At 32.6% G+C, this 11502-nt stretch overlaps 1 protein-coding gene across 2 annotated transcripts in view; it reads left to right on the top strand.

The window, feature by feature from the left end:
* The first annotated feature begins 229 nt into the window (after nucleotides 1–229).
* Nucleotides 230–11502, top strand: part of LOC145276997 (uncharacterized) — a 34091-nt gene continuing 22818 nt past the window's right edge. Inside the window, exon 1 of one of the 2 annotated variants that reach the window (XM_080128575.1) lies at nucleotides 230–797. The gene's annotated coding sequence lies outside the window, so the exon portion shown is untranslated. Of the gene's footprint in view, nucleotides 798–6246; nucleotides 9566–11502 lie in introns of those variants that run through there. The other variant, XM_080128577.1, reaches the window with a different exon arrangement.

Below are 11502 nucleotides of genomic sequence, written 5' to 3'. Positions count from 1 at the left end.
GCTTATAAAGGGTGCATCAGAATTTTAAAAGTTACAAGAGTGCGAACTAATAAGAAGCAAAGCAATATTTGATGATGGCTTGTGTGACTACTTCTAGTGAGTGAATAATAATAATAATAATAATAATAATAATAATAATAATAATAATAATAATAAATAATAAAAATAATAATAATAATAATAATAATAATAATAAATAATAATAATAATAATAATAATAATAATAAAAAAAATAAAAATAAAAAAATCAATTTATTAATTAAAAAAAAAAACGTCAAAGAAACATAGAAACTCTGATTTCCGAAACTTTGATGATCCCTTCTATGGCTGAACCAGATAAGACTTTATTCCACCAGAAGAACTCCTAAAAACCACCACGATGATTCCTGATTCGTCGGATGGACGGTCGCTCATTTTCGCATTTTTGACGTCGCCCTGTAAGGACTCATAATATTATAGAGAATCGCTAAAATAAGATCTTAGCAACGATTTACATTATGACGTCATGCATGTTTGTTTCGATTCATTGTGCGAAATTCATTTTGATATATCTCGTGCTAGTGTACACACCGATTATCAAAAGCGCAAACTTACCTACTTACCTATCTATCTATCTCTCATATTCGTTTTCATCTCTATATAGTTTTTTTTATTATTATAGTTATTGTCACATTAAGTTGTTATAGTTTTTGTTATTGTTAGAGTTTTGTGTTATAAATATTATTTTGAAATGGGTAAGCGACCATCCAGAGAAAAATAAAAAAAAAAGTCGAAAATCTTCTTACAGTCGTCGAAGGGTAAGTAAAATCATGGATTCAAGAAACAGAAAAATTATATCGTTTTTCTTATATTCTCGAATCTTTTTTCAATCATCGAACAAGAATTTTTATGATTTAAAACCAAATATATCTACTGTTTTTACTATAAAATGAGTTTTAAGATGAGATAATTTTCTCGCGTTGATTTCAATGTAGTTGACTTGGGCTTGCTCGACAGCTGACGGATATAACCAGAAAATGTTGACCGCGTGTTCCACAATTTTAACGATGTCTATATTTAGATTATATGTATTTATTAATAATACACGAAAATAGATAAATAAATATAAGGAAAAGTTAAACATTGGACAATTTCAAGAATTGTAAATGTCATTACTTTCTTCTCACCAAGGAAGATGTGACAAAAGCCCCGAAGATGGGGTTAAAAACTTGCGATTCCTAAAGTGAACTATGGATCTGCAAAAATAGCCATGAACAGACAGACCTGTCAACGTCTCCAGATAGGGGTGCCTCAGGCTATATGCAATAAACAAAACGTTTCCTTAAAGAGATAACGCCTGGGAGAGTGAACATCCCTAGGACTAAACAGAACCATACCGCATCTGGCAATAAACAAAATAGGGTCTGGTGCTAGAAAGTTAGCCCCGAGACCGCCAGATTAAGAGTTTAAGTGAACCTTGTTAAATATGACATATGATATTATAGAGGATAAATTAATGGAGGGGACCTTAGCAACGTTCTTCATTATGACGTCATCCATGTGTGTTTTGATTTATTAGGCGCATTAATTCTGATCTATATCGTGCAGTGTCCAAATGATTATCGACCTCACAAATGCGTAATTCAATAATAATATCGTTAATTCTGGAAATTAATTTTTGATCTTTCGTCTGTTCGTCCATTCGTCTGTTCGTCCGTTCATCCGTTCACCTGTCCGGACTTTTCTCAATAACTGCGCCTTGGAACTGATTTCTATATAATTTGTCTATGCTTCGCGATTACTCCTTGGCGTGCCCCATGGGCTCTTTAGAGCTAATAAAAACACTCTAATGTTTGGACTATTTTACTATATTTGTCAAAACTTTCCTGTGTATATCTATTCAGCAGGTTTGCATATTGCTAAACTGAAATTTAAATATGTTAAGGCCTAAAACTTCACCGGACTTGGGAACGTTGGGGGCTAAATGAGGGGAGCAAATGATGGACTTGGTCATTTTTTTTTTGCAAGGTGCAGAACTCAAATTTATATATGTTAAGGTCTAAAACTTCACCGTTTGTTAATTTTCACCAGGATTTGACGTCCCTGGGGACTTTGGACGCAAAATGGTGGGTGGGTAGGGAGGCTAATGCTGAATTAAATAATTTGTTATGCTTCGTTCACTGTGCCTCACTTGTTATTTCATGCATGCCTTACTTGTTATTTTTACAGATTGATTTCATTAACATTAACTTTATGGTATTATTCGTAACGTTTCGTAAATATGATTTTTTTTTATTGTTAACATTACGATGCTTTATTTGAATAACCCCCCCCCAAAAAAAAAATATTCGTATTTTTAACTCTTAAAATTATAGCTTTAGCAAAAGTGTTTTGTTACACGTAATAATACATTTTCTCTAATATTAAAAACATTAAGTTCTTTACATTTTCTAATCGTTAATTAATAATTACTGAAAATGTCATTAAAACTAGTTGATTTCCTGAAATTTGGTGAATTTTTAATTGAAAGGAAAGGTCAAAATGTTTATACATTTTAGAGCTCGGCCATTCATTTTGCACGTACCTAGCAATTCCACCTTATTGCTTTAGATGCTACCAAAAGCCAGATTAACTGTTTTTCCCGAACTGCCTACTATTTGAATTCCCCCACTCCACTATGTTTCACCGACTGTACCAACGAGCAAAAATTTTAATAAAACAACGTGAAAATGGATGACGTCATAAAAGCAGAATTATAGTTACAAGCTTTGCGTGACCTCATAAATGTTGAACGGTAGTTGCCAAAAACAGTATGACGTCAGAGACGATGACTAATAGTTCCTAATTACTTGCCTCCCCACCAGGGCAGAGTTAAAACTCAACGTTGTTTTTTTTAATGTTGGAAAAATTCAGTTCCCTAAAAAGGAACGCTCTGGATGCGAACAAAAATTCATATTGTCTCAGTCATGAACGATTTCTCATCCACAGTTGTAGTATCAGAACAGATACTATACATTGAGAGTTGCAGATGTAAATCTTTCTTTGAAATCAGCAGCAGCAGTCATGGACTGATGTAGAATTCCATTTGCTATCTGAAGGAGGAAATTGGGCGTGTGGGAAAGAAATTTCTTACACTCTCATTTTTATTGCAAAAACAAGCAGATAATCGTTTATTGCAAAACAATAATTTCGAAAGACTTCGTTTCACAGGAATAATTATCAATTTATTGCAGAAAAGTTAATTTAGAAAGATTCTCGTTTTTAAGATTATCATTTAATTCAAGCGCTAGTAAAAAATAAATACATTTTTGAATTCTTTATTTAAGACGAGCAGGAATTTTTTTTTCATAATTTGCTCAGATTAAATGTTAAAATATTCTTTGCTGTTTCGTTAAATCAGAAACGTAATTATTTCGTTAAAGTAACTGATGTCTCAAAACCTATAAGACAGTTATAAGTTCCGTTTGGCGATATGTCGCACTCTTAAAAAAATAATAAATAAGCAGTGGCGGCTCGTGCATGGAGCCGTGGGACTGCAGCACCCCCAAGTTATTTCTACATAATATTAATGATAAAATTAAAAATAGTACTTTTTTATTATTATTTTATTTTTTTTTCTATGTGTACATTATAAAATCATTAAGTTTAATGTCGGTATCTCCAAATGCATACAAAAACAAAAATAAAACTGGCTTGGAGCTGTGAAATTCACAGTTACACTTTCTTAATGAAATTCTCTTGTGCGCATGCGCGCTTTAGATGCTTTAGACAGCCGATGAAAGCCGCTTGAAGAACTGTCGCTTGTCGCAGTTCCGCGTCGTGAAATTCGTGGTTTGCTTAGAGCGTGCGCCTGTATAGATATGATAACATTGTTATTGAAAAAACAAAAACAAAAAACAAAATAAAACAAAAACAAAAAGGAGGTTTATATACAATTTTTAAAAATTATTATTAAAATCTGCTTATAACGTGTTCTTGTACATAAAATACTGTGCATTTTCTTTTCTATTTTTTTTTTAAATACGCACACTTTTAGCGTTGCGATTTAATTCGGTAGCATACGGAAATATATAATATGCAGAAACTGTTTTTTTTTATTATTAAAAGTATTCGGTGATTTAGCAGTGAAGCTAACAAGCGACCAAGGGTAAAAATCAAATATACAATAAATAAATCTTACCATAAAAATAAAGTTACTTTTCCATCTACCGGCCTTTTTGTTTGTTTGTGTTAAGTAGTTTTAAATGTTATTTATTTTGCAACAATTGAACTTTACAAATAAAAAACAAAAGAACTGTTTACATTTTTTCCTAGAAGCAAACAAACGAAGAAACAGTTTATGTTGAAAATACATTTTAGTTAGAAATTTTTTTAACTTGTATATTTTAGATATAAAAGAATTAGCATTTATTTGCCTCCAACGAGGACAATGTTAGAAGTTTTACACTTTGAAAAATGGATTTTTTAACAAGCTTTTTTTTTTTTTTTTATTAAAATGTGTTTGTAATAAAAAAACAACAGTTTTTATAATTATGCATTTTTAAACTTTACATTGAATTTGTTAGTAGATGGGGCAGATAATACGCATTAAAAAAAGAAATTAGAAATCCTTCTGAACTGAAACAATTTTAATTTTTTGTTTTCTTTGGGGAGAAAGCTACATTAAAATTCGATGTTTTATATTGCTTATATATGACATCCTATTTTCTTATAATACATCTCCACTTTATGTCGATCTTTGCCGGCATGAGAAGGTCAGTAAATAGCTAAGTCTGTTTGTTCTTTTTATATAAAAAGTTGTTAAAAGATTTCTAAATAAAGTTTTGTATCTTTAAATATTTTTGTTTGTTTGCTCACTATATAAAAATGTAATTTTTTTTATTTTGTATTTTATTTACAAATACGTTTTGTTATAAATACATCTTTAAAAATAAATTTTGTAAATAAAACTGTTATCAAATAAAACGCTATTTTCAAATAGTAAACTCCTAAATTAACCCTCGTAGGGAGGCAAGTAAATTTCAAATTTTTTCTTTTTTGTTTTTATAAAAAAATAAGTTATTTTTGAAAATGTTTTTCGTTTGTTTGAAAAAAAAAACACAAAAAAAAACGCAAAATTTAATTCATCTGAAAAGTTTAAAAAGAATAAATGTATATATTATTTTTATTATTCTGTAAAGTGCACATAATTAAAAAAATATTTTTAATAAAAAAGTTTTTGCGTTATTATCCATTTCTGATTGATTATTTGTCTGTGTTATATATTTGAATATTTATTTGGATGTTTGTTTATTATTTGATTAAATATTTATTTATGTATTCGAATTTCTTTTACACGATATTAAAAAAATACGTAAAATTTTACGTATTTTTTTTACTTACAATGGCGGCTCGTGCCTGAGATTAGTGGGGGTGCTGCTAAGCAGCACCCCCACTAATCTCAGGCACGAGCCGCCACTGTAAGTAAAGAAAATTGAAATTCTTCTTATGTTTAAAGTAACGTTAGATAATAATTTAATTCGACCTTCATATTGGGGTCGTAAGTTGCTAGCATATTATAATTGCATTTTTTTCGAATTCAGATTGCACGTGGATCGTATACGTTTTATAAATTGAAATAAAAACAAAAACAAAAAAACAACAAAAAACTTCCATTCAGATTCTGTATGAACTCACTATTATGTACTCACAGTATGAAACCGTTAATGATTTTTCTTTCGCAATTTAAATGTTAATTGTAAAAGCCCCTTGAGTGTGTTATATTGATTAATTTACATTAATTGATTAATTTGAATTGAGATTGCTAATATTTGATTTGTATTTTTGATGCCATATTTTAATGTATTATTTATGCAAGCTGTTGTTAGTTCCAAATGAATGTGAATTGAAAATTTATTAATAAAAAATCTTTAAGGGTTTAATCCCACCCCGTACAGGTTAGGCATCATTGGTTGCTCAGGAGTTTCGAATTTGGTTATAATTATGTAACTTATTCGCTAGAGCTTAGCCTAGTTTGGCTTTTTAATCACTGGCGGCCATTTTAGTCAACGTGTTTATTTATGTTTGAATAATTCCGTTTTGGAATATTGGCGATATCGCCGTCTTAGTATTGCAGATAACTATATATGTTATTTTAATAATACAATTAGCGGGATGAAAAGGGTTTAACCCCGCCCCTCCCCTGTGTTTTATTCTGATCAAATAATTCCGTTTTGGAGTAATATTGGCGGTTTCGGCACCTTAATATCGCAGATAATTACATCTGATATTTTATTAATTGTGCTCGAAGCATGAAGGATGGCCCTAAAAGAGCTAATGTCTAAATGGGAATCCAAAAGGTTTCGGATCGATAATGCGATAAAGTGGTTAGAAGTTAACAACCCTTCACCAGATTTTTTAAGTCTCGAGAAGCAGTAATTAGAGGTTGGTTAAGAAATCTGGATGATCTGATAGACCTCATTCTAATCAAGACTCCGGGAGAGGAGAAATTGAAGCTTTGCAAGGTTTTGGAAGGGTTTTCTTACGAAATAGAAGAAAAATTGCTTTCATTAAAATCCAAACTAGATACGCCTCACGTTATGCCAGCTTCGTCGGTTATGCCTGTCAAAATGCAATTGGATTGTCCGAAATTTTCCAGCATGTCCACTGATGATAAATTTTCCTTTCGAGCATTTCTGAACAAATTCGACTTATACACTGATAGTTTAAATAAAGCTGACAGACTGTTACTGTTGAAATCGAAACTAGATGGAGATGCATCTGAATAATCTCCAGTATAGCTATAAATAACATCAGATAATTATGATGTAGCCCTAAAATTGTTACGGGAAAAATATTTGAACCCTGATTTGATTAAAAATCGGGTTTTTGAGGAAACTATTCCTCCTCCGTCTGTTATAACGGATTTTAATAATTTGAAGTCGTTTCTTGAAAGAGTTAGGAGAAATTTGACCGAACTTTATAAGTCCTATGGGACTGAATTTTTTTAGTGAGGTGGGACCTCAGAGGCATTGATAGCCTACATACTATTTGCTAAATGTCCTAATGTCATAAGAAGAGAATTGATGAATAGAATTGGTGAAAGGTACCCTTCTCTAAATATTATTATGTCACATGTGTTTATGGAATTATGGAATATTTATTAGCCGCACCGCTCGATGTTCGGCGGGATATTTGCGCGCCAAAATTGGCGCCTTCTTCACCCAAGATGAGATCCTATATGACGTCTTCTTCCCCACGTGAAGGGAATACCACTTTATTATGTAAGCTGTGCGAAGCTACATATCATTCGATTAAGAATTGTTGTAAATCTTCTTCCTTTGATGCGAAATGCCGAAGGGCTAAACAGTTAAAATTATGTACTCGGTGTTTGGATGAACACTCAGAAGCATCTTGTCGTGGTAGTAAGAGATTTCCTTACCCGTGCGCGATCTGTTGGTTGAAAACCCATTTTACTGTCATTTGTCCTAAAGAAAATAAATTCTTTGTGGGCCGACCAACATATTCTGAATCACAGAATAGTATTTTTCCCATCCTTAGAATATTTATGAAAACACACGGACGACCTGTTTATTTCTTCTGTTTGATTGATACTGGGAGTCAACGTTCGTTTTTCGCCCAGGAAATTCTCTTTAAATTGTGTTCTGTAAAAACGATAAAGCATAAGAATGTTAATATGGCGGTAAGTACGCTGATCGGCAGTGACTCCTTGAGATTGAAGGAGTACAATATATCGATTAAATTGGGGAATCAAAATCCCTTTAAAATGGTCGGCATTATTTTCCCAAGATTTAAAATTAAAATTCGAAGTGGATAATTTCAAGTTTTCCGGCTTTGTTCTGGTTATAAGAATTTGAACGGAACTCCCATTAAGGGGATTATTGGTTTGGACCTTCTGAGCAAGTTAAATGATCTGAGCTAGTTGAGTGCCTTAATGGAAATACATGGCGACATGGAAATTTCATAATTCCGTTTGCTGAGAGCTGACAGTTTTTAAAAAAAAGATTTGCCTCCCTTTAATTATGTTGTAAAATCCCTTCCTAGATGTTATTTTATTAATTCTGTGCTAAATCCGACACTCTCTTATAAGGAAGGTTTGAAGCCTTTCTTCTCTGAGTCCGCTGTCGAACGAGGGGGGGGGAGAAGTTGGTCAGTCTCGATTCACTAGGAAATACTGAAGTGAAGATGTTAAGTTGTCGGCTGTGGACAAGAAAAAATGGAAGAGTTCAAAAACTCTATCATATGGGAGGATTGATATCGATAGGTAATATGTGAAAAGAAAAAAGGGAGGCGAAAATAAATAGGTGTAGAACGATGTGTACTAAAAGAAAATACGTTGAATGTTTATGTCTTAAAGTATAAGGAGGAGCTTATAAAGGGTGTATCAGAATTTTAAAAATTGCAAAAGTGCGAACTAATAATAAGCAAGGAATTTAAGGCAATAAATGAACTAAAAATGAAAGACAAGTGGATTGAGAAAAGAATGCGTGGTTAGTTAAGTCGAAATCTACCAGAGGCAGTTGACAAGAGAAAAATCTGGGGATGGTTGTCAAAATGTAACTTGAAGGTTGCGACAGAAGCCTTAATATAAATGGCGCAGGAACAAACACTCGGGACGAATTATGTGAAAAAATTACCATTGATAAAGATTGAGCAGAGAAAGCAACTAGACATCAGCTGGACGAGTGTAATGAGGACTGGGACATTGGGGAGACTTGTTGACACCCAAATTCCAGTGAAGACCAATGGTAGTCACCAACGAGAAATAAATCGTAAGCGGCAGTTAAGATAACGCAAGTCTATTTGGAAAGGTTATCGGCAAAGCTTGGGATTACTGGAAATCTGAGGAGACTTGCTGTAACTCAGACTACAGAGAAAGCTACAAGTTGTTTTCATAGAGAAATCTTTGATGGCTTGTGTGAGTACTTCTAGAGAGTGAATAATAATAATAATAATAATAATAATAATAATAATAATAATAATAATAATAATAAGAAGAAGAAGAAGAAGAAGAAAAATCGATGTGCATTTGTCAATTTATTAATAAAAAAAACGGTAAAGAGACTTAGAGACCCTGATTTACGAAACTTTGATGATCCCTTCTATGGCTGAACCAGATAATACTTTGTTCCACCAGAAGAACTCCTAAAACCGCCACGATGATCCCATATTTGTCGGATGGACGGTGTGGTCCTTTCGCATTTTTGACGTCGTCCTATAAAGACTCATAATATTATAGAGAATCACTGAAATAAGATCTTAGCAACGATTTACATTATGACGTCATGCATGTTTGTTTCGATTCATTGTGCGAAATTCATTTTGATATATCTCGTGCGAGTGAACACAACGATTATCAAAAGCGCAAACTTACCTACTTACTTATCTATCTATCTATCTATCTATCTATCTATCTATCTATCTATCTATTTATCTCTCATATTCGTTTTCATCTCTATATAGTTTTTTTTTTATAATTATAGTAAGTTGTTATAGTTTTGTGTTATAAATATTATTTTGAAATGGATAAGCGACCATCCAGAGAAAAATAAAAAAAAGTCGAAAATCTTCTTACAGTCGTGGAAGGGTAAGTAAAATCATGGATTCAAGAAATAGAAAAATTATATCGTTTTTCTTATATTCTCGAATCTTTTTTCAATCATCGAACAAGAATTTTTATGATTTGAAACAAATATATCTACTGTTTTTACTATAAAATGAGTTTTAAGATGAGATAATTTTCTCGCGTTGATTTCAACGTAGTTGTACTTGGGCTTGCTCGACAGCTGACGGATATAACCAGAAAATGTTGACCGCGTGTTCCACAATTTTAAAGAACGCGCTGTCCATATTTAGATTATATGCATTTTTTTTAATAATACACGTAAATGGATAAATTAATGTAAGGAAAAGTTAAAAATTGGACAATTTCAAGAAGTTTTGTAAAAATTTAATAAACTTAAATACCTAAACAAAACTTTTCCTTAAAAAGATAATGCCTGGGAGAGTGAACATCCCTCGGACTAAACAGAACCATACCGTATCTGGCAAAAAAAAGAAAAAGAAAAAGAAAAGAAGTCTGGTGCTAGAAAGTTAGCCCCAAGACCGCCAGATTAAGAGTTTAAGTGAACCTTGTTAAATATGACATATGATATTATCGAAGAGAAGTTAATGAAGGAGACCTTAGCAATGTTCTTCATTATGACGTCATCCATGTGTGTTTGGATTCATCAGTCGCATTAATTCAGATCGTGCCAAACGATTATCGACCTCACAAATGCGTAATTCAATAATAATATCGTTAATTCTGGAAATTAATTTTTGATCTTTCGTCTGTTCGTCCATTCGTCTGTTCGTCCGTTCGTCTGTTCATCTGTCCGGACTTTTCTCAATAACTGCGCCTTGGAACTGATTTCTATATAATTTTGTCTATACTTCGCGATAACTCTTGGGCGTACCCCATGGGCTCTTTAGAGCTAATAAAAACACTCTAATGTTTGGACTATTTTACCATATTTGTCAAAACCTTTCTGTATATATCTATTCAGCAGGTTTGCATGGTGCTGAACTGAAATTTAAATATGTTAAGACCTTGGGAACGTTGGGGGCTAAATGGGGGTGGGGAGCAAATGATGGATTTGGTCATTTCTTTTTTTGCAAGGTGCAGAACTCAAATTTACATATGTTAAGGCCTAAAACTACACCGTTTGTTAATTTTCACCAACCTCTCTCCCACAGAAGAGACGTTGCGAGCCTATCCTTGTTTTATCGTTATTTCCATGACAGGTGCTCGTCTGAACTCCAATCTCTGGTCCCCCCATCGCCAATCTTTCACGAAAAACACCCGTCTAGCTGAATCCACTGTGAAAAATTTCCCTCACTCTATATCTGTGCCTAAATCAAAACGCGGATTCCATGAACAAAGCTTCTTTCTTAGAACTGCACGCCTGTGGAACTCTGTTCCGTCTGCCTGCTTCCCTCCGGACTACAACTTGGATGTCTTCAAGTCCAATGTTAACAAATTCCTAATGAACCGCCTCCTTAATTAAACACTTCATCAAATATCCACACTAACGTAATGTACTTGCAATAACCCTTATCCCTGAGTGGCTTCCTGGCCTTGATAAGTGGTGATCACTGTGTAAAAAAAAAAAAAAAAAAAAAAAAAAATTTGACCTCCCCTGGGGACTTTGGACACAAAATGGTTGGTGGGTAGGGAGGCTAATGCTGAATTAAGTAATTTTTTATGCCTCGTTCACTATGCCCCACTTTCTTCAGATTGATTTCATTAACATTATCTTTATGGTCCTATTTCGTAACGTTTCGTAAATATGATTTTTTTTATTGTTAACATTACGATGCTTTATTGGAATAAAAAAAGCAAAAATATCGTATTTTTAAACTCTTAAAATTATAGCTTTAGCAAAAGTGTTTTGTTACACGTAATAATACATTTTCTCTAATATTAAAAACATTAAGTTCTTTACATTTTCTAATCGTTAATTAATAATTACTGAAGATTTA

Source organism: Euprymna scolopes, chromosome 5 (genome assembly GCF_053919585.1).
Source record: "Euprymna scolopes isolate OS-2025 chromosome 5, ASM5391958v1, whole genome shotgun sequence".
NCBI lineage: Eukaryota > Metazoa > Mollusca > Cephalopoda > Sepiida > Sepiolidae > Euprymna > Euprymna scolopes.
Note: the sequence above shows the minus strand (reverse complement) of the source record. Positions and strands in the feature narration are given on the sequence as shown.